At 54.6% G+C, this 23,759-nt stretch overlaps 1 pseudogene; it reads right to left on the minus strand.

Moving 5' to 3' along the window:
* Positions 1 to 763: 763 nt before the first annotated feature.
* Positions 764 to 23,759, minus strand: part of LOC137319585 (myosin-binding protein C, cardiac-type-like) — a 52,034-nt pseudogene continuing 29,038 nt past the window's right edge.

Raw genomic sequence — 23,759 nt, forward strand, 5'->3', positions numbered from 1 at the left:
CCAATCCTCAGGCTTACTGCTTTTTCTGGAAACTTTATCTGCCTCTTCCTTTGATTTATTATTATCTTTAATTTCCCTTGTTAGCCATGATTGGACCACTTTTCCTGTTGGGTCTTTGTGCCTTAAAGGAATATATATTTGTTGCAAATTATGTATTAATTCTTTAAATGCTGGCCATTGCCTGTCTACCATCAGGCCTTTTAATGTAATTCACCAATCAACGACAGCCAACGTGCGCCTCAAAACCTCGTAGATTCCTTGGTTTAGATTTAAGACCCTAGTTTCGGATTGAACTGCATCACTTTCAAACCTAACGAAGAATTCCATCATATTATGGTCACTCTTCCCTAAGGGCTGTGCTGAGGGAGTGCTGCACTGTCAGGGAGTGTCGCATTGTCAGAGCTGCTGTCTTTCTGATGAGACGTTCACCCGAGGCCCCGTCTGCCTTCTCAGGTGGGTGTAAAAGATCCCATGGCCGCTGTTGGAAGAGCAGGAGAGTTCTTCCCGGTGTCCCCGTCAATATTTATCCCTCCACGAACATCACTGAACACATGATCTGGTCATGATCACATTGCTGCTTGTGGGATCTTGCTGTGCACAAATTGGCTGCCGCGTTTCCTACAGTATAACGGGGACTAAACTTCAAAGAGTATTTCACTGGCAGTGAAGCACTCTGGGACGTCCCGAGGTGGTGAAAGGTGCTATAGAAATGCAGGTCCTTTCAGTCGGATTAGTCCCCACGTGGAGTTGAGGCTGAGACGGGACCCTCCTCCCCGGCGACCTTTCACTGACCTCGGACCTCCAGCCTACACTCGCTCTCGGCCTCGCCCAGCTGGTTGACGGCATGGCAACTGTAGAGCCCAGCATCGAAGGGGCACGGCTTCCTGATCTCCAGCGTCAGCACCCCCTGGTTACTGAACATCCTGTACCTGGGGTCACTCGACAGGTCCATCCGATTCTTGTACCATAACACCTTGGGCTGGGGGGGGAGAGGGGGAGAGGGAGAGGGGGAGAGGGAGAGGGGGAGAGGGGGAGAGGGAGAGGGGGAGAGGGGGAGAGGGGGAGAGAGAGGGGGGAGGGAGAGAGGAGAGAGGAGAGAGAGGGAGAGGGAGAGGGGGAGAGAGAGGGAGAGAGGGGGAGAGAGGGGGAGAGGGGGAGAGAGAGAGGGGGTAGGGAGAGAGGAGAGAGAGAGGGGGGAGGGAGAGAGGAGAGAGAGAGAGGGGGGAGGGAGAGAGGAGAGAGAGAGAGGGGGGAGGGAGAGAGGAGAGAGAGAGAGAGGAGAGAGAGAGAGGAGAGAGAGAGAGGGGGAGGGAGAGAGGAGAGAGAGAGAGAGGAGAGAGAGAGGGGGCAGGGGGGAGGGAGGAGAGAGAGAGGGGGCAGGGGGGAGGGAGAGAGGAGAGAGGGAGGGGGCAGGGGGGAGGGAGAGAGGAGAGAGGGAGGGGGGAGGGAGTGAGGAGAGAGAGGGGGAGGGAGGAGAGAGGGAGGGGGGAGGGGGGAGGGAGAGGGAGGAGAGAGGGAGGGGGGAGGGAGAGAGAGGGGGAGGGAGGAGAGAGAGAGGGAGGAGAGAGAGAGGGGGGAGGGAGAGAGGGGGGAGGGAGAGAGGGGGGAGGGAGAGAGGGGGGAGGGAGAGAGGGGGGAGGGAGAGAGGGAGGGGGGGAGGGAGAGAGGGGGGGAGGGAGAGAGGGGGGAGGGAGAGAGGAGAGAGAGGGAGGGAGAGGGGGGGAGGGAGAGGGGAGGGAGAGAAGGGGAGTGGGAGGGAGAGGGGGAGGGAGAGAGGGGGAGTGGGAGGGAGGGGGGAGGGAGAGTGAGAGGGGAGGGAGGGGGGAGGGAGGGGGGAGGGAGAGAGAGAGAGAGAGAGGGGAGGGAGGGGGGAGGGAGAGAGAGAGGGGAGGGAGGGGGGAGGGAGAGAGAGAGGGGAGGGAGGGGGGAGGGAGAGAGAGAGGGGAGGGAGGGGGGAGGGAGAGAGAGGGGAGGGAGGGGGGAGAGAGAGAGGGGAGGGAGGGGGGAGGGAGAGAGAGAGAGGGGGAGGGAGTGGGAGAGAGAAGGAGGGAGGGAGTGGGAGAGAGAAGGAGGGAGGGAGAGAGAGAGGGAGAGAGAGGGACAGATACAGAGATAGAGAGATAGACAGAGATACAGAAAGAGGGAGACACGTACAGAAAGAGAGCGAGGAAGAGACAGAGAAAGAGAGAGAGAGACAGGGAGGGGGAGAGAGAGAGAGAGATAGACAGAGACACAGAGAGAGGGAGACAGGCACAGAGAGAGCGAGATACAGATACAGAGAGAGAAAGACAGGGGGAGAGAAAGATAGAGAGAGAACAAGACAAAGGCATAGAGAGGGGGAGAGACAGAGAGAGACAGATGCAGAGAGTGGGATAGAGAGAGACAGAGACATAGAGAGAGGGATAGAGGGGGAGACAGAGAGAAACAGATACAGAGAGAGGGAAAGAGAGAGACAGAGACATAGAGAGAGGGATAGAGGGGGAGACAGAGAGAGAGAGAGAGATACAGAGAGCGGAGATAGAGAGACAGGGAGAGACATAGAGAGAGGGATAGAGGGGGAGACAGACAGAGAGAGAGAGAGACAGATACAGAGAGCGGAGATAGAGACAGGGAGAGAGAGGGAAAGAGAGAGACAGAGACATAGAGAGAGGGATAGAGGGGGAGAGACAGGGAGAGAGAGAGAGACAGAGACATAGAGAGAGGGATAGAGGGGGAGAGACAGAAAGAGACAAAGATGGAGAGAGAGGGATTAGTAGCACTTGTGATTATAATTCTCTCACTGAGAAGAGTCTCTCCACACTGATTCTGAACTCTTACCTTGGGGATCCCTCGCAGGGCACAGCTGAGAGTGGCGTTGTACCCACAAATCACGGAGCGATTCACCAGCGGGCGAGTGAACTTGGGCGGTTCAGAGAAGTCGTGTTGCTTGTAACTGGGTGGCTTGTACTCTATCCCTGTCAGAGGCACCAGGAAGAGTGCATGGTTAGAGTCTGGCAGAGCCCACTCCCTCAACACCAGCTCAAACGTCCCCCTGACTTGCTCGTTGACCTCCGAACCTTCACCTCCTGTGATCACAGACCTCCCCCTCCCCCAACCCCCCCAAAACCAACAAATCTCCTCAACCCGTAGATAAGGCAGGAGGAGGGGAGGTGAATCTGACCCTCGAGTCACCACACTCCCCTCTTTACAGATCTGGCAAACCTCTCCTCTGGAGCAAGACTTCCCCATCTGCATTTAAAAATGGCTGCGCTGCCGCCATTGGTAGGAGGGTGTAATTGCAGTGTGACTTGTTTACATAGGAAATTCCCACTCTAAATGCTGACATTGGAATTTATAATAGAGATGGACAAATAAGGACGGCATGTTTGACTTTATAATGTACTGAGTTACGTCTGATTGCTGTGGTCCAATTTCCCACTGGCCCTCGAACCCTGCTTCATTGAAGACCACACCTGGACCAAATCCCCGCTGGGCAGGTCCCATCACGAGGCTCTGATCAGCTCAGGCAGAGGTAGGGGCGCTACGATTGGCTTCAGAGACCCCTGTGTTAGGGAGAGGGGAGAATCAGCCAGGGCTCCTGCCCCTGATCACTGTCAGAGACCCCCGTGTTTGGGAGAGGGGGGAATCAGCCAGGGCTCCTGCCCCTGATCACTGTCAGAGACCCCTGTGTTAGAGAGAGGGGGGAATCAGCCAGGGCTCCTGCCCCTGATCACTGTCAGAGACCCCTGTGTTAGAGAGAGGGGGGAGATCAGCCAGGGCTCCTGCCCCTGATCACTGTCAGAGACCCCCGTGTTTGGGAGAGGGGAGAATCAGCCAGGGCTCCTGCCCCTGATCACTGTCAGAGACCCCCGTGTTTGGGAGAGGGGGGAATCAGCCAGGGCTCCTGCCCCTGATCACTGTCAGAGACCCCTGTGTTAGAGAGAGGGGGGAATCAGCCAGGGCTCCTGCCCCTGATCACTGTCAGAGACCCCTGTGTTTGGGAGAGGGGGGAGATGAGACAGGGCTCCTGCCCCTGATCACTGTCAGAGACCCCCGTGTTTGGGAGAGGGGGGAGATGAGCCAGGGCTCCTGCCCCTGATCACTGTCAGAGACCCCTGTGTTTGGGAGAGGGGGGAATCAGCCAGGGCTCCTGCCCCTGATCACTGTCAGAGACCCCCGTGTTTGGGAGAGGGGGGAATCAGCCAGGGCTCCTGCCCCTGATCACTGTCAGAGACCCCTGTGTTTGGGAGAGGGGGGAGATGAGACAGGGCTCCTGCCCCTGATCACTGTCAGAGACCCCCGTGTTTGGGAGAGGGGGGAGATGAGCCAGGGCTCCTGCCCCTGATCACTGTCAGAGACCCCTGTGTTTGGGAGAGGGGGGAATCAGCCAGGGCTCCTGCCCCTGATCACTGTCAGAGACCCCCGTGTTTGGGAGAGGGGGGAATCAGCCAGGGCTCCTGCCCCTGATCACTGTCAGAGACCCCTGTGTTTGGGAGAGGGGGGAGATGAGCCAGGGCTCCTGCCCCTGATCACTGTCAGAGACCCCCGTGTTTGGGAGAGGGGGGAGATGAGCCAGGGCTCCTGCCCCTGATCACTGTCAGAGACCCCCGTGTTAGAGAGAGGGGGGAATCAGCCAGGGCTCCTGCCCCTGATCACTGTCAGAGACCCCTGTGTTTGGGAGAGGGGGGAGATGAGCCAGGGCTCCTGCCCCTGATCACTGTCAGAGACCCCCGTGTTTGGGAGAGGGGGGAATCAGCCAGGGCTCCTGCCCCTGATCACTGTCAGAGACCCCCATGTTTGGGAGAGGGGGGAGATGAGCCAGGGCTCCTGCCCCTGATCACTGTCAGAGACCCCTGTGTTTGGGAGAGGGGGGAGATGAGCCAGGGCTCCTGCCCCTGATCACTGTCAGAGACCCCCGTGTTTGGGAGAGGGGGGAATCAGCCAGGGCTCCTGCCCCTGATCACTGTCAGAGACCCCCATGTTTGGGAGAGGGGGGAATCAACCAGGGCTCCTGCCCCTGATCACTGTCAGAGACCCCCGTGTTTGGGAGAGGGGGGAATCAGCCAGGGCTCCTGCCCCTGATCACTGTCAGAGACCCCTGTGTTAGAGAGAGGGGGGAGATGAGCCAGGGCTCCTGCCCCTGATCACTGTCAGAGACCCCCGTGTTTGGGAGAGGGGGGAAATCAGCCAGGGCTCCTGCCCCTGATCACTGTCAGAGACCCCTGTGTTTGGGAGAGGGGGGAAATCAGCCAGGGCTCCTGCCCCTGATCACTGTCAGAGACCCCCGTGTTTGGGAGAGGGGGGAATCAGCCAGGGCTCCTGCCCCTGATCACTGTCAGAGACCCCTGTGTTAGAGAGAGGGGGGAGATGAGCCAGGGCTCCTGCCCCTGATCACTGTCAGAGACCCCTGTGTTTGGGAGAGGGGGGAGATCAGCCAGGGCTCCTGCCCCTGATCACTGTCAGAGACCCCTGTGTTTGGGAGAGGGGGGAATCAGCCAGGGCTCCTGCCCCTGATCACTGTCAGAGACCCCCGTGTTTGGGAGAGGGGGGAATCAGCCAGGGCTCCTGCCCCTGATCACTGTCAGAGACCCCCGTGTTTGGGAGAGGGGGGAGATGAGCCAGGGCTCCTGCCCCTGATCACTGTCAGAGACCCCTGTGTTTGGGAGAGGGGGGAATCAGCCAGGGCTCCTGCCCCTGATCACTGTCAGAGACCCCTGTGTTAGAGAGAGGGGGGAATCAGCCAGGGCTCCTGCCCCTGATCACTGTCAGAGACCCCCGTGTTTGGGAGAGGGGGGAATCAGCCAGGGCTCCTGCCCCTGATCACTGTCAGAGACCCCCGTGTTTGGGATAGTGGGGAATCAGCCAGGGCTCCTGCCCCTGATCACTGTCAGAGACCCCTGTGTTTGGGAGAGGGGGGAATCAGCCAGGGCTCCTGCCCCTGATCACTGTCAGAGACCCCTGTGTTAGAGAGAGGGGGGAATCAGCCAGGGCTCCTGCCCCTGATCACTGTCAGAGACCCCTGTGTTAGAGAGAGGGGGGAATCAGCCAGGGCTCCTGCCCCTGATCACTGTCAGAGACCCCCGTGTTTGGGAGAGGGGGGAATCAGCCAGGGCTCCTGCCCCTGATCACTGTCAGAGACCCCTGTGTTAGAGAGAGGGGGGAATCAGCCAGGGCTCCTGCCCCTGATCACTGTCAGAGACCCCTGTGTTTGGGAGAGGGGGGAATCAGCCAGGGCTCCTGCCCCTGATCACTGTCAGAGACCCCCGTGTTTGGGAGAGGGGGGAATCAGCCAGGGCTCCTGCCCCTGATCACTGTCAGAGACCCCTGTGTTAGAGAGAGGGGGGAATCAGCCAGGGCTCCTGCCCCTGATCACTGTCAGAGACCCCCGTGTTTGGGAGAGGGGGGAGATGAGCCAGGGCTCCTGCCCCTGATCACTGTCAGAGACCCCTGTGTTTGGGAGAGGGGGGAATCAGCCAGGGCTCCTGCCCCTGATCACTGTCAGAGACCCCCGTGTTTGGGAGAGGGGGGAATCAGCCAGGGCTCCTGCCCCTGATCACTGTCAGAGACCCCCGTGTTTGGGAGAGGGGGGAATCAGCCAGGGCTCCTGCCCCTGATCACTGTCAGAGACCCCTGTGTTAGAGAGAGGGGGGAATCAGCCAGGGCTCCTGCCCCTGATCACTGTCAGAGACCCCCGTGTTTGGGAGAGGGGGGAATCAGCCAGGGCTCCTGCCCCTGATCACTGTCAGAGACCCCCGTGTTTGGGATAGTGGGGAATCAGCCAGGGCTCCTGCCCCTGATCACTGTCAGAGACCCCTGTGTTTGGGAGAGGGGGGAATCAGCCAGGGCTCCTGCCCCTGATCACTGTCAGAGACCCCTGTGTTTGGGAGAGGGGGGAATCAGCCAGGGCTCCTGCCCCTGATCACTGTCAGAGACCCCCGTGTTTGGGAGAGGGGGGAATCAGCCAGGGCTCCTGCCCCTGATCACTGTCAGAGACCCCCGTGTTTGGGAGAGGGGGGAATCAGCCAGGGCTCCTGCCCCTGATCACTGTCAGAGACCCCTGTGTTTGGGAGAGGGGGGAGATGAGCCAGGGCTCCTGCCCCTGATCACTGTCAGAGACCCCCGTGTTTGGGAGAGGGGGGAGATGAGCCAGGGCTCCTGCCCCTGATCACTGTCAGAGACCCCCGTGTTTGGGAGAGGGGGGAATCAGCCAGGGCTCCTGCCCCTGATCACTGTCAGAGACCCCTGTGTTTGGGAGAGGGGGGAGATGAGCCAGGGCTCCTGCCCCTGATCACTGTCAGAGACCCCCGTGTTTGGGAGAGGGGGGAATCAGCCAGGGCTCCTGCCCCTGATCACTGTCAGAGACCCCCGTGTTTGGGAGAGGGGAGATGAGCCAGGGCTCCTGCCCCTGATCACTGTCAGAGACCCCTGTGTTAGAGAGAGGGGGGAATCAGCCAGGGCTCCTGCCCCTGATCACTGTCAGAGACCCCTGTGTTTGGGAGAGGGGGGAGATGAGCCAGGGAGCTCTGTCTGGACGTTGGTATGGCCTCATCCGTGTGCTCTCCAAGGCCGGCTTACCTGTCTTCTGGATGTAGACGCTGTCCTTGGATTGACCAGCGTGCTGACTCAGGCCGCACATGTTCTCAGTGAAGACCCGGAAGAAATACTCGTTCCCCATGACCAGGTCTGACACACAGCACTGACACCGACGGTAGTGTTCATAGACCGTGAACCACTCCTGGAGCCCCGGGCGGGGGGGGGGAGAGGGGGCAGGGGGGGGGCAGGGGCGGGGAGGGGGCAGGGAGGGGGAGGGGGGAGAGAGGAGGACAGAGAGGAGGGGGTGGAGGAGGGGTCGTGGAGAGGGTGGAGAGGAGGGGGAAGGCGGAGTGGAGAGGGAGGGAGGGAAAGAGGGAAGATAGAGAGGGGAGGGGGAGGGGAATGAAATGGAAAGAGTGAGGGGTCAGAGAGAGATGGTGCACAGGGAGTAACAGGGAAAGAGGGAAACAGTGAGGAGAGAGAGAGAGTCAGAGAGTAAAAGAATGATGTGTCCAAGTATTTGTAAAACCGACAGAGTTTCCAGACAGAACCTGAGAGAGCGAGTACATTCCCCCCAGAGTACATCATGCTGCACCCCAACACCGACCCCGCCCGACCCGGGTACACACACAGACCCCAACACTGACCTCACCCGACCCGGGTACACAGAGAGACCCCAACACCGACCCCACCCGACCCGGGTACACAGAGAGACCCCAACACCGACCCCACCCGACCCGGGTACACACACAGACCCCAACACTGACCTCACCCGACCCGGGTACACAGAGAGACCCCAACACCGACCCCACCCGACCCGGGTACACACACAGACCCCAACACTGACCTCACCCGACCCGGGTACACAGAGAGACCCCAACACCGACCCCACCCGACCCGGGTACACACACAGACCCCAACACTGACCCCACCCGACCCGGGTACACAGAGAGACCCCAACACCGACCCGACCCGACCCGGGTACACACAGAGACCCCAACACTGACCCCGCCCGACCCGGGTACACACAGACCCCAACACTGACCCCGCCCGACCCGGGTACACACAGACCCCAACACTGACCCCGCCCGACCCGGGTACACACACAGACCCCAACACCGACCCCACCCGACCCGGGTACACAGAGAGACCCCAACACTGACCCCACCCGACCCGGGTACACACACAGACCCCAACACTGACCCCACCCGACCCGGGTACACACAGACCCCAACACTGACCCCACCCGACCCGGGTACACACAGAGACCCCAACACTGACCCCACCCGACCCGGGTACACACAGACCCCAACACTGACCCCACCCGACCCGGGTACACACAGACCCCAACACTGACCCCGCCCGACCCGGGTACACACAGAGACCCCAACACTGACCCCACCCGACCCGGGTACACACAGACCCCAACACTGACCCCACCCGACCCGGGTACACACAGAGACCCCAACACTGACCCCGCCCGACCCGGGTACACACAGACCCCAACACTGACCCCGCCCGACCCGGGTACACACAGACCCCAATACTGACCCCGTGGGGAGAGTGGTACTCTGGGAGTGGGTGAATGGGACCCCCCGGGGGGGGGTGGGGGACAGGGGTCCCCAGGGAGTGGGGGAGCTGTGCCCGGGACAACGGGCTGGTGGGGGTGTGTGTCATGTGATGGGTCAGTGCCCGTCCAGTGTGACGGTGCTGGTGGGGCCTGTCACTGTACACAAGCAGATGCCCATCCAGAGGCTGGCACCTGGAGAGGCAATGGACAGAGGGCAAGAGGGCCAGCGGATGGGCAGCTCACAGTCTGCATTCGTTCCAGAACGATCCGGTCCATTCTTACCATGGTCTTCTTGTCGGCCTTCTGGATGGTGTATCCGGTGATTTCGCAGTTGCCATTGTCTTTGGGAGGCTGCCAGGCCAGGGCCGCATTCAAACCCCACACCTCCTCAACCTTCACATTCAATGGGGGCCCTGGCTTGTCTGCAGGGGAGGAAACAGTGGAGGGTGAGGATCAGTGGGTAATGGAAATGGAGAGGTACAAGGTGGGGGGGGAGAAATGAGTGAGGAGTGTGACTATCGGAAAACTGACCAACACTGGGGCAGGAAGAGCTTTACTCTGTATCTAACCCGTGCTGTACCTGCCCTGGGAGTGTTTGATGGGACAGTGTAGAGGGAGCTTTACTCTGTATCTAACCCGTGCTGTACCTGCCCTGGGAGTGTTTGATGGGACAGTGTAGAGGGAGCTTTACTCTGTATCTAACCCGTGCTGTACCTGCCCTGGGAGTGTTTGATGGGACAGTGTAGAGGGAGCTTTACTCTGTATCTAACCCGTGCTGTACCTGCCCTGGGAGTGTTTGATGGGACAGTGTAGAGGGAGCTTTACTCTGTATCTAACCCGTGCTATACCTGTCCTGGGAGTGTTTGATGGGACAGTGTAGAGGGAGCTTTACTCTGTATCTAACCCATGCTGTACCTGCCCTGGGAGTGTTTGATGGGACAGTGTAGAGGGAGCTTTACTCTGTATCTAACCCGTGCTGTACCTGCCCTGGGAGTGTTTGATGGGACAGTGTAGAGGGAGCTTTACTCTGTATCTAACCCGTGCTGTACCTGCCCTGGGAGTGTTTGATGGGACAGTGTAGAGGGAGCTTTACTCTGTATCTAACCCGTGCTGTACCTGCCCTGGGAGTGTTTGATGGGACAGTGTAGAGGGAGCTTTACTCTGTATCTAACCCGTGCTGTACCTGCCCTGGGAGTGTTTGATGGGACAGTGTAGAGGGAGCTTTACTCTGTATCTAACCCGTGCTATACCTGTCCTGGGAGTGTTTGATGGGACAGTGTGGAGGGAGCTTTACTCTGTATCTAACCCGTGCTATACCTGCCCTGGGAGTGTTTGATGGGACAGTGTGGAGGGAGCTTTACTCTGTATCTAACCCGTGCTATACCTGCCCTGGGATTGTTTGATGGGACAGTGTAGAGGGAGCTTTACTCTGTATCTAACCCGTGCTGTACCTGCCCCGGGAGTGTTTGATGGGACAGTGTGGAGGGAGCTTTACTCTGTATCTAACCCGTGCTGTACCTGCCCTGGGAGTGTTTGATGGGACAGTGTGGAGGGAGCTTTACTCTGTATCTAACCCGTGCTGTACCTGCCCTGGGAGTGTTTGATGGGACAGTGTGGAGGGAGCTTTACTCTGTATCTAACCCGTGCTGTACCTGCCCCGGGAGTGTTTGATGGGACAGTGTGGAGGGAGCTTTACTCTGTATCTAACCCGTGCTGTACCTGCCCTGGGAGTGTTTGATGGGACAGTGTAGAGGGAGCTTTACTCTGTATCTAACCCGTGCTGTACCTGCCCTGGGAGTGTTTGATGGGACAGTGCAGAGGGAGCTTTACTCTGTATCTAACCCGTGCTGTACCTGCCCCGGGAGTGTTTGATGGGACAGTGTGGAGGGAGCTTTACTCTGTATCTAACCCGTGCTGTACCTGCCCTGGGAGTGTTTGATGGGACAGTGTGGAGGGAGCTTTACTCTGTATCTAACCCGTGCTGTACCTGCCCTGGGAGTGTTTGATGGGACAGTGTAGAGGGAGCTTTACTCTGTATCTAACCCGTGCTGTACCTGCCCTGGGAGTGTTTGATGGGACAGTGTAGAGGGAGCTTTACTCTGTATCTAACCTGTGTTGTACCTGCCCTGGGAGTGTTTGATGGGACTGTGTAGAGGGAGCTTTACTCTGTATCTAACCCGTGCTGTACCTGCCCCGGGAGTGTTTGATGGGACAGTGTAGAGGGAGCTTTACTCTGTATCTAACCCGTGCTGTACCTGCCCTGGGAGTGTTTGATGGGACAGTGTGGAGGGAGCTTTACTCTGTATCTAACCCGTGCTGTACCTGCCCCGGGAGTGTTTGATGGGACAGTGTGGAGGGAGCTTTACTCTGTATCTAACCCGTGCTGTACCTGCCCTGGGAGTGTTTGATGGGACAGTGCAGAGGGAGCTTTACTCTGTATCGAACCCGTGCTGTACCTGCCCTGGGAGTGTTTGATGGGACAGTGTAGAGGGAGCTTTACTCTGTATCTAACCCGTGCTGTACCTGCCCTGGGAGTGTTTGATGGGACAGTGTGGAGGGAGCTTTACTCTGTATCTAACCCGTGCTGTACCTGCCCTGGGAGTGTTTGATGGGACAGTGTAGAGGGAGCTTTACTCTGTATCTAACCCGTGCTGTACCTGCCCCGGGAGTGTTTGATGGGACAGTGTAGAGGGAGCTTTACTCTGTATCTAACCCGTGCTGTACCTGCCCTGGGAGTGTTTGATGGGAAAGTGTAGAGGAAGCTTTACTCTGTATCTAACCCGTGCTGTACCTACCCTGGGAGTGTTTGATGGGACAGTGTAGAGGGAGCTTTACTCTGTATCTCACCCGTGCTGTACCTGCCCCGGGAGTGTTTGATGGGACAGTGTGGAGGGAGCTTTACTCTGTATCTAACCCGTGCTGTACCTGCCCTGGGAGTGTTTGATGGGACAGTGTAGAGGGAGCTTTACTCTGTATCTAACCCGTGCTGTACCTGCCCTGGGAGTGTTTGATGGGACAGTGTAGAGGGAGCTTTACTCTGTATCTAACCTGTGCTGTACCTGCCCTGGGAGTGTTTGATGGGACAGTGTAGAGGGAGCTTTACTCTGTATCTAACCCGTGCTGTACCTGCCCCGGGAGTGTTTGATGGGACAGTGTAGAGGGAGCTTTACTCTGTATCTAACCCGTGCTGTACCTGCCCTGGGAGTGTTTGATGGGACAGTGTGGAGGGAGCTTTACTCTGTATCGAACCCGTGCTGTACCTGCCCTGGGAGTGTTTGATGGGACAGTGTGGAGGGAGCTTTACTCTGTATCTAACCCGTGCTATACCTGCCCTGGGAGTGTTTGATGGGACAGTGTAGAGGGAGCTTTACTCTGTATCTAACCCGTGCTGTACCGGCCGTGGGAGTGTTTGATGGGACAGTGTAGAGGGAGCTTTACTCTGTATCTAACCCGTGCTGTACCTGTCCTGGGAGTGTTTGATGGGACAGTGTCGAGGGAGCTTTACTCTGTATCTAACCCGTGCTGTACCTGCCCTGGGAGTGTTTGATGGGACAGTGTAGAGGGAGCTTTACTCTGTATCTAACCTGTGTTGTACCTGCCCCGGGAGTGTTTGATGGGACAGTGTAGAGGGAGCTTTACTCTGTATCTAACCCGTGCTGTACCTGCCCTGGGAGTGTTTGATGGGACAGTGTAGAGGGAGCTTCACTCTGTATCTCACCCGTGCTGTACCTGCCCTGGGAGCGTTTGATGGGACAGTGTGGAGGGAGCTTTACTCTGTATCTAACCCGTGCTGTACCTGCCCCGGGAGTGTTTGATGGGACAGTGTGGAGGGAGCTTTACTCTGTATCTAACCCGTGCTATACCTGCCCTGGGAGTGTTTGATGGGACAGTGTAGAGGAAGCTTTACTCTGTATCTAACCCGTGCTGTACCTGCCCTGGGAGTGTTTGATGGGACAGTGCAGAGGGAGCTTTACTCTGTATCTAACCCGTGCTATACCTGCCCTCGGAGTGTTTGATGGGACAGTGTAGAGGGAGCTTTACTCTGTATCTAACCCGTGCTGTACCTGCCCTGGGAGTGTTTGATGGGACAGTGTAGAGGGAGCTTTACTCTGTATCTAACCCGTGCTGTACCTGCCCCGGGAGTGTTTGATGGGACAGTGTAGAGGGAGCTTTACTCTGTATCTAACCCGTGCTGTCCCTGCCCTGGGAGTGTTTGATGGGACAGTGTAGAGGGAGCTTTACTCTGTATCTAACCCGTGCTGTACCTGCCCTGGGAGTGTTTGATGGGACAGTGTGGAGGGAGCTTTACTCTGTATCTAACCCGTGCTGTCCCTGCCCTGGGAGTGTTTGATGGGACAGTGTAGAGGGAGCTTTACTCTGTATCTAACCCGTGCTGTACCTGCCCTGGGAGTGTTTGATGGGACAGTGTAGAGGGAGCTTTACTCTGTATCTAACCCGTGCTGTACCTGCCCTGGGAGTGTTTGATGGGACAGTGTAGAGGGAGCTTTACTCTGTATCTAACCCGTGCTGTACCTGCCCTGGGAGTGTTTGATGGGACAGTGTAGAGGGAGCTTTACTCTGTATCTAACCCGTGCTGTACCTGCCCTGGGAGTGTTTGATGGGACAGTGTGGAGGGAGCTTTACTCTGTATCTAACCCGTGCTATACCTGCCCTGGGAGTGTTTGATGGGACAGTGTAGAGGGAGCTTTACTCTGTATCTAACCCGTGCTGTACCTGCCCTGGGAGTGTTTGATGGGACAGTGTAGAGGGAGCTTTACTCTGTATCTAACCCGTGCTGTACCTGCCCTGGGAGTGTTTGATGGGACAGTGTGGAGGGAGCTTTACTCTGTATCTAACCCGTGCTATACCTGCCCTGGGAGTGTTTGATGGGACAGTGTAGAGGGAGCTTTACTCTGTATCTAACCCGTGCTGTACCGGCCCTGGGAGTGTTTGATGGGACAGTGTAGAGGGAGCTTTACTCTGTATCTAACCCGTGCTGTACCTGTCCTGGGAGTGTTTGATGGGACAGTGTCGAGGGAGCTTTACTCTGTATCTAACCTGTGTTGTACCTGCCCCGGGAGTGTTTGATGGGACAGTGTGGAGGGAGCTTTACTCTGTATCTAACCCGTGCTGTACCTGCCCTGGGAGTGTTTGATGGGACAGTGTGGAGGGAGCTTTACTCTGTATCTAACCCGTGCTGTACCTGCCCTGGGAGTGTTTGATGGGGCAGTGCAGAGGGAGCTTTACTCTGTATCTAACCCGTGCTGTACCTGCCCTGGGAGTGTTTGATGGGACAGTGCAGAGGGAGCTTTACTCTGTATCTAACCCGTGCTGTACCTGCCCCGGGAGTGTTTGATGGGACAGTGTGGAGGGAGCTTTACTCTGCATCTAACCCGTGCTGTACCTGCCCTGGGAGTGTTTGATGAGACAGTGTAGAGGGAGCTTTACTCTGTATCTAACCCATGCTGTACCTGCCCTGGGAGTGTTTGATGGGACAGTGTGGAGGGAGCTTTACTCTGCATCTAACCCGTGCTGTACCTGCCCTGGGAGTGTTTGATGGGACAGTGTGGAGGGAGCTTTACTCTGCATCTAACCCGTGCTGTACCTGCCCTGGGAGTGTTTGATGGGGCAGTGCAGAGGGAGCTTTACTCTGTATCTAACCCGTGCTGTACCTGCCCTGGGAGTGTTTGATGGGACAGTGCAGAGGGAGCTTTACTCTGTATCTAACCCGTGCTGTACCTGCCCCGGGAGTGTTTGATGAGACAGTGTAGAGGGAGCTTTACTCTGTATCTAACCCATGCTGTACCTGCCCTGGGAGTGTTTGATGGGACAGTGTAGAGGGAGCTTTACTCTGTATCTAACCCTGTACCTGCCCTGGGAGTGTTTGATGGGACAGTGTAGAGGGAGCTTTACTCTGTATCTAACCCTGTACCTGCCCTGGGAGGGTTTGATGGGACAGTGTGGAGGGAGCTTTACTCTGTATCTAACCCGTGCTGTACCTGCCCTGGGAGTGTTTGATGGGACAGTGTAGAGGGAGCTTTACTCTGTATCTAACCCTGTACCTGCCCTGGGAGGGTTTGATGGGACAGTGTGGAGGGAGCTTTACTCTGTATCTAACCCGTGCTGTACCTGCCCTGGGAGGGTTTGATGGGACAGTGTGGAGGGAGCTTTACTCTGTATCTGACCCGTGCTGTACCTGCCCCGGGAGTGTTTGATGGGACAGTGTAGAGGGAGCTTTACTCTGTATCTAACCCGTGCTGTACCTGCCCTGGGAGTGTTTGATGGGACAGTGTAGAGGGAGCTTTACTCTGTATCTAACCCGTGCTGTACCTGCCCTGGGAGTGTTTGATGGGACAGAGTCGAGGGAGATGCAGTGCTGGGTGCAGGTAGTTCTGACCATCTCTTACCTACGATCTGGATGTGGATTGTGGCTGTGTCCTGGGTATTCTCAATATCCACCTCGATTTGATAAGTCCCTGAGTGGGGACGCTCGGCCTGGCGGATGAAGAAGATGGTGTCTGTGTCACTGTTGCGGATATTGATGGTCTTCACCTCCAGGGGCTGATCGTCCTTTCGCCATGTGACCTTTGGCCTGGGCTTGCCCTGCACGGTGGAAGAGGGGACATGTTACTGTCGGCGAGTGTCAGCAGCGGGAGCCGAGAGTTCCCAACGAACACACGGGAGGCAGGCAGTGACGATGGGGAAGTCAGGCTCTCACTCCACGAAGGGAGAGGGGCAGAGGGGTAATGTAGGGAACGTGGCACACAATTTACACACAGCAAGATCCCACAAACAGCAAGAAGATAATGACCAGATCATCTCGTTTGGTGATCATAATTGAGGGATAAATATTGGCCGGGACACTGGGGAGAACTCCCCTCCTCATCTTCAAAATAGTGTCATGGGATCTTTTACACCCTGAGAGGGCAGGGGGGAACGAGGTTTAATGTCTCATCCAAAATGCAGCCACTCCGACAGTGCAGCGCTCCCTCAGTACTGACCCTCCGACAGTGCAGCGCTCCCTCAGTGCTGACCCTCCGACAATGCAGCGCTCCCTCAGTCCTGACCCTCCGACAGTGCAGCGCTCCCTCAGTACTGACCCTCCGACAGTGCAGCGCTCCCTCAGTACTGACCCTCCGACAGTGCAGCGCTCCCTCAGTACTGACCCTCCGACAGTGCAGCGCTCCCTCGGTACTGACCCTCCGACAGTGCAGCGCTCCCTCGGTACTGACCCTCCGACAGTGCAGCACTCCCTCGGTACTGACCCTCCGACAGTGCAGCTCTCCCTCAGTACTGACCCTCCGACAGTGCAGCGCTCCCTCGGTACTGACCCTCCGACAGTGCAGCGCTCCCTCAGTACTGACCCTCCGACAGTGCAGCGCTCCCTCGGTACTGACCCTCCGACAGTGCAGCTCTCCCTCAGTACTGACCCTCCGACACCGCAGCGCTCCCCCAGTACTGACCCTCCGACAGTGCAGCGCTCCCTCAGGACTGACCCTCCGACAGTGCAGCGCTCCCTCAGGACTGACCCTCCGACAGGGCAGCGCTCCCTCAGTACTGACCCTCCGACAGTGCAATGAAGCCTCACTGAAGGCTGTGGACTGCGGGAGTGAAAGGTTGATGTGAGCCCCTGTCCCCCCTGTTCCCAGGTCCCCCCCATTGAGGAATCAGGACTGGTGTTGCTCTGTGTTGAAGTGAGGATCACTCAGTCCTGGGTTGAATATATCCCCTGGTGTTTGTTGGGAGTGTGTGACATTCCAGGCCCTCAGCAGCTGGCCGTCTGTGCTCATTGACTGATCGCAGGCCACATCAGCCCCTTCTGCCTGCTCCCTTTAACCAGCCCACCCACCCCCGCCCCGGAGAGCTGTCTTTATGCAGGGTCCCGGCCAGGAATACAAACCCACGCTGGGCACAGTGCCAACTCACTTACCAGGGACGTGCCACCTAACACGTCCCGGACGCAACTCCCCCTCCCCTCTCCCCCCACCCCACCCCACCCCAGTCACCCACCTGCCACTTTCAGAGCTGTAGCAGAGCTCAGTGCCAGCTCCTGCTGCAGTTCGACCGTCGGGGACCGGCCATTCCCAATCCCTTTCCCGGTCCCCCTCTCTGAAAGAGAGCTCTTTCAGAGACAGAGAGAGGACACAGGGCGGGGGAATGGGACTATGTGTGGTCATTGTCGTTTGCTGGCAGTAGATTTCGACAGTCGAGGCCTCCTCACCTGGAACGGGATCCGAATGTTGACCGTCTCGCCCACCGTCTTCACCAACGTCTGCCGCAGGCTGCGTGGGAGGTTGATGCGGGGCCGCTCTGGAAAGGTTGAAGAGATTGTGTTTTAGTCCATGCCCGAGGGGAGGAGGCCATTTTGATATATTCATGGCTCGAAACATTTCGGCCAAAACAGACGAGAACCCCAAATCCAAACAGACGAGAACCCCATATCCAAACAGACGAGAACCCCAAATCCAAACAGACGAGAACCCCAAATCCAAACAGACGAGAACCCCATATCCAAACAGACGAGAACCCCAAATCCAAACAGACGAGAACCCCAAATCCAAACCCCTAAGCCTGAGCGGTAGGCCTCACTAGCATTGCCCACCCTCCAGGATTATCCTGCAGTCTCCAGGAATTGAAGGTTAATCTCCAGGACACTATGGGAACAACACCCAGAAACAAATTAATAAACATGGTGAGTTTCTCTCGTTATCTTTGAACCCTTATATATATTAGTTGTAAAAATATCAGAGTGACAGAGTGTCGCAGAGAGCGAGGGAAAGAGTGACAAAGAGAGCAGCACAGAGACAGAGTGAATGAGAGAGAGTAGCACAGAGTGAGTGAGAGAGTAGTACAGAGTGAGAGAGTAGCACAGAGTGAGTGAGAAAGTAGTACAGAGTGAGAGAGTAGTACAGAGTGAGTGAGAGAGTAGTACAGAGTGAGTGAGAGAGTCGTACAGAGTGAGTGAGAGAGAGTAGTACAGAGTGAGTGAGTGAGAGAGTAGCACAGAGTGAGTGAGAGAGTAGCAGAGTGAGCGAGAGAGAGTAGCACAGAGTGAGTGAGAGAGTAGTACTGAGTGAAAGAGAGAGAGTAGTACAGAGTGAGAGAGAGAGAGTAGTACAGAGTGAGTGAGAGAGAGTAGTAGAGTGAGTGAGAGAGTAGTAGTACAGAGTGAGTGAGAGAGTAGTATTACAGAGTGAGTGAGAGAGAGTAGCACAGAGTGAGTGAGAGTAGCACAGAGTGAGTGAGAGTAGTACAGAGTGAGTGAGAGAGAGTAGTACAGAGTGAGTGAGAGAGAGTAGCACAGAGTGAGTGAGAGAGAGTAGCACAGAGTGAGTGAGAGTAGTACAGAGTGAGTGAGTGAGAGTAGCACAGAGTGAGTGAGAGTAGTACAGAGTGAGTGAGAGAGTAGTACAGAGTGAGTGAGAGAGAGTAGCACAGAGTGAGTGAGAAAGAGTAGCACAGAGTGAGTGAGAGAGTAGTACAGAGTGAGTGAGAGAGTAGCACAGAGTGAGTGAGAGTAGTACAGAGTGAGTGAGTGAGAGTAGTACAGAGTGAGTGAGTGAGAGTAGTACAGAGTGAGTGAGAGAGAGTAGTACAGAGTGAGTGAGAGAGTAGTACAGAGTGAGTGAGAGAGAGTAGTACAGAGTGAGTGAGAGAGAGTAGTACAGAGTGAGTGAGAGAGAGTAGTACAGAGTGAGTGAGAGAGAGTAGTACAGAGTGAGTGAGAGAGAGTAGTACAGAGTGAGTGAGAGAGAGTAGTACAGAGTGAGTGAGAGAGAGTAGTACAGAGTGAGTGAGAGAGAGTAGTACAGAGTGAGTGAGAGAGAGTAGTACAGAGTGAGTGAGAGAGAGTAGTACAGAGTGAGTGAGAGAGAGTAGTACAGAGTGAGTGAGAGAGAGTAGTACAGAGTGAGTGAGAGAGAATAGTACAGAGTGAGTGAGAGAGAGTAGTACAGAGTGAGTGAGAGAGAGTAGTACAGAGTGAGTGAGAGAGTAGTACAGAGTGAGTGAGAGAGTAGTACAGAGTGAGTGAGAGAGTAGTACAGAGTGAGTGAGAGAGAGTAGTACAGAGTGAGTGAGAGAGAGTAGTACAGAGTGAGTGAGAGAGAGTAGTACAGAGTGAGTGAGAGAGAGTAGTACAGAGTGAGTGAGAGAGAGTAGTACAGAGTGAGTGAGAGAGAGTAGTACAGAGTGAGTGAGAGAGTAGTACTGAGTGAGTGAGTGAGAGAGTAGTACTGAGTGAGTGAGTGAGAGAGTAGCACAGAGTGAGTGAGAGAGAGTAGTACAGAGTGAGTGAGAGAGTAGTACTGAGTGAAAGAGAGAGAGTAGTACAGAGTGAGAGAGAGAGAGTAGTACAGAGTGAGTGAGAGAGAGTAGTAGAGTGAGTGAGAGAGTAGTAGTACAGAGTGAGTGAGAGAGTAGTATTACAGAGTGAGTGAGAGAGAGTAGCACAGAGTGAGTGAGAGAGAGTAGCACAGAGTGAGTGAGAGAGAGTAGTACAGAGTGAGTGAGAGAGAGTAGTACAGAGTGAGTGAGAGAGAGTAGTACAGAGTGAGTGAGAGAGAGTAGTACAGAGTGAGTGAGAGAGAGTAGTACAGAGTGAGTGAGAGAGAGTAGTACAGAGTGAGTGAGAGAGTAGTACTGAGTGAGTGAGTGAGAGAGTAGTACTGAGTGAGTGAGTGAGAGAGTAGCACAGAGTGAGTGAGAGAGAGTAGTACAGAGTGAGTGAGAGAGAGTAGCACAGAGTGAGTGAGAGTAGTACAGAGTGAGTGAGAGTAGCACAGAGTGAGTGAGAGTAGTACAGAGTGAGTGAGAGAGAGTAGTACAGAGTGAGTGAGAGAGAGTAGTACAGAGTGAGTGAGAGAGAGAAGCACAGAGTGAGTGAGAGTAGCACAGAGTGAGTGAGAGTAGTACAGAGTGAGTGAGAGAGTAGTACAGAGTGAGTGAGAGAGTAGTACAGAGTGAGTGAGAGAGTAGCACAGAGTGAGTGAGAAAGAGTAGCACAGAGTGAGTGAGAGAGTAGTACAGAGTGAGTGAGAGAGTAGCACAGAGTGAGTGAGAGTAGTACAGAGTGAGTGAGTGAGAGTAGTACAGAGTGAGTGAGTGAGAGTAGTACAGAGTGAGTGAGAGAGAGTAGTACAGAGTGAGTGAGAGAGAGTAGTACAGAGTGAGTGAGAGAGAGTAGTAGAGTGAGTGAGAGAGAGTAGTACAGAGTGAGAGAGAGTAGTACAGAGTGAGTGAGAGAGAGTAGTACAGAGTGAGTGAGAGAGAGTAGTACAGAGTGAGTGAGAGAGAGTAGTACAGAGTGAGTGAGAGAGAGTAGTACAGAGTGAGTGAGAGAGAGTAGTACAGAGTGAGTGAGAGAGAGTAGTACAGAGTGAGTGAGAGAGTAGTACTGAGTGAGTGAGTGAGAGAGTAGTACTGAGTGAGTGAGTGAGAGAGTAGCACAGAGTGAGTGAGAGAGTAGCACAGAGTGAGTGAGAGAGAGTAGCACAGAGTGAGTGAGAGAGTAGTACTGAGTGAAAGAGAGAGAGTAGTACAGAGTGAGAGAGAGAGAGTAGTACAGAGTGAGTGAGAGAGAGTAGTAGAGTGAGTGAGAGAGTAGTAGTACAGAGTGAGTGAGAGAGTAGTATTACAGAGTGAGTGAGAGAGAGTAGCACAGAGTGAGTGAGAGAGAGTAGCACAGAGTGAGTGAGAGAGAGTAGTACAGAGTGAGTGAGAGAGAGTAGTACAGAGTGAGTGAGAGAGAGTAGTACAGAGTGAGTGAGAGAGAGTAGTACAGAGTGAGTGAGAGAGAGTAGTACAGAGTGAGTGAGAGAGAGTAGTACAGAGTGAGTGAGAGAGAGTAGTACAGAGTGAGTGAGAGAGAGTAGTACAGAGTGAGTGAGAGAGAGTAGTACAGAGTGAGTGAGAGAGAGTAGTACAGAGTGAGTGAGAGAGTAGTACTGAGTGAGTGAGTGAGAGAGTAGTACTGAGTGAGTGAGTGAGAGAGTAGCACAGAGTGAGTGAGAGAGTAGCACAGAGTGAGTGAGAGAGTAGTACTGAGTGAAAGAGAGAGAGTAGTACAGAGTGAGAGAGAGAGAGTAGTACAGAGTGAGAGAGAGAGAGTAGTACAGAGTGAGAGAGAGAGAGTAGTACAGAGTGAGTGAGAGAGAGTAGTAGAGTGAGTGAGAGAGTAGTAGTACAGAGTGAGTGAGAGAGTAGTATTACAGAGTGAGTGAGAGAGAGTAGTACAGAGTGAGTGAGAGAGAGTAGTACAGAGTGAGTGAGAGAGAGTAGTACAGAGTGAGTGAGAGAGAGTAGTACAGAGTGAGTGAGAGAGAGCAGCACAGAGTGAGTGAGAGAGAGTAGCACAGAGTGAGTGAGAGTAGTACAGAGTGAGTGAGTGAGAGTAGCACAGAGTGAGTGAGAGTAGTACAGAGTGAGTGAGAGAGAGTAGTACAGAGTGAGTGAGAGAGAGTAGTACAGAGTGAGTGAGAGAGAGTAGCACAGAGTGAGTGAGAGTAGTACAGAGTGAGTGAGAGAGTAGTACAGAGTGAGTGAGAGAGAGTAGCACAGAGTGAGTGAGAAAGAGTAGCACAGAGTGAGTGAGAGAGTAGTACAGAGTGAGTGAGAGAGTAGCACAGAGTGAGTGAGAGTAGTACAGAGTGAGTGAGTGAGAGTAGTACAGAGTGAGTGAGTGAGAGTAGTACAGAGTGAGTGAGAGAGAGTAGTACAGAGTGAGTGAGAGAGTAGTACAGAGTGAGTGAGAGAGAGTAGTACAGAGTGAGTGAGAGAGAGTAGTACAGAGTGAGTGAGAGAGAGTAGTACAGAGTGAGTGAGAGAGAGTAGTACAGAGTGAGTGAGAGAGAGTAGTACAGAGTGAGTGAGAGAGAGTAGTACAGAGTGAGTGAGAGAGAGTAGTACAGAGTGAGTGAGAGAGAGTAGTACAGAGTGAGTGAGAGAGAATAGTACAGAGTGAGTGAGAGAGAGTCGTACAGAGTGAGTGAGAGAGAGTAGTACAGAGTGAGTGAGAGAGTAGTACAGAGTGAGTGAGAGAGAGTAGTACAGAGTGAGTGAGAGAGTAGTACAGAGTGAGTGAGAGAGAGTAGTACAGAGTGAGTGAGAGAGAGTAGTACAGAGTGAGTGAGAGAGAGTAGTACAGAGTGAGTGAGAGAGAGTAGTACAGAGTGAGTGAGAGAGAGTAGTACAGAGTGAGTGAGAGAGAGTAGTACAGAGTGAGTGAGAGAGTAGTACTGAGTGAGTGAGTGAGAGAGTAGTACTGAGTGAGTGAGTGAGAGAGTAGCACAGAGTGAGTGAGAGAGTAGCACAGAGTGAGTGAGAGAGAGTAGCACAGAGTGAGTGAGAGAGTAGTACTGAGTGAAAGAGAGAGAGTAGTACAGAGTGAGAGAGAGAGAGTAGTACAGAGTGAGTGAGAGAGAGTAGTAGAGTGAGTGAGAGAGTAGTAGTACAGAGTGAGTGAGAGAGTAGTATTACAGAGTGAGTGAGAGAGAGTAGCACAGAGTGAGTGAGAGAGAGTAGCACAGAGTGAGTGAGAGAGAGTAGTACAGAGTGAGTGAGAGAGAGTAGTACAGAGTGAGTGAGAGAGAGTAGTACAGAGTGAGTGAGAGAGAGTAGTACAGAGTGAGTGAGAGAGAGTAGTACAGAGTGAGTGAGAGAGAGTAGTACAGAGTGAGTGAGAGAGAGTAGTACAGAGTGAGTGAGAGAGTAGTACTGAGTGAGTGAGTGAGAGAGTAGTACTGAGTGAGTGAGTGAGAGAGTAGCACAGAGTGAGTGAGAGAGTAGCACAGAGTGAGTGAGAGAGTAGTACTGAGTGAAAGAGAGAGAGTAGTACAGAGTGAGTGAGAGAGTAGTACAGAGTGAGTGAGAGAGTAGCACAGAGTGAGTGAGAAAGAGTAGCACAGAGTGAGTGAGAGAGTAGTACAGAGTGAGTGAGAGAGTAGCACAGAGTGAGTGAGAGTAGTACAGAGTGAGTGAGTGAGAGTAGTACAGAGTGAGTGAGTGAGAGTAGTACAGAGTGAGTGAGAGAGAGTAGTACAGAGTGAGTGAGAGAGAGTAGTACAGAGTGAGTGAGAGAGAGTAGTACAGAGTGAGTGAGAGAGAGTAGTAGAGTGAGTGAGAGAGAGTAGTACAGAGTGAGAGAGAGTAGTACAGAGTGAGTGAGAGAGAGTAGTACAGAGTGAGTGAGAGAGAGTAGTACAGAGTGAGTGAGAGAGAGTAGTACAGAGTGAGTGAGAGAGAGTAGTACAGAGTGAGTGAGAGAGAGTAGTACAGAGTGAGTGAGAGAGTAGTACTGAGTGAGTGAGTGAGAGAGTAGTACTGAGTGAGTGAGTGAGAGAGTAGCACAGAGTGAGTGAGAGAGTAGCACAGAGTGAGTGAGAGAGAGTAGCACAGAGTGAGTGAGAGAGTAGTACTGAGTGAAAGAGAGAGAGTAGTACAGAGTGAGTGAGAGAGAGTAGTACAGAGTGAGTGAGAGAGAGTAGTACAGAGTGAGTGAGAGAGAGTAGCACAGAGTGAGTGAGAGTAGTACAGAGTGAGTGAGAGAGTAGTACAGAGTGAGTGAGAGAGAGTAGCACAGAGTGAGTGAGAAAGAGTAGCACAGAGTGAGTGAGAGAGTAGTACAGAGTGAGTGAGAGAGTAGCACAGAGTGAGTGAGAGTAGTACAGAGTGAGTGAGT

The sequence above is a fragment of the Heptranchias perlo genome, unplaced genomic scaffold (assembly GCF_035084215.1).
Source record: "Heptranchias perlo isolate sHepPer1 unplaced genomic scaffold, sHepPer1.hap1 HAP1_SCAFFOLD_870, whole genome shotgun sequence".
NCBI classification, from domain to species: Eukaryota; Metazoa; Chordata; class Chondrichthyes; order Hexanchiformes; family Hexanchidae; genus Heptranchias; species Heptranchias perlo.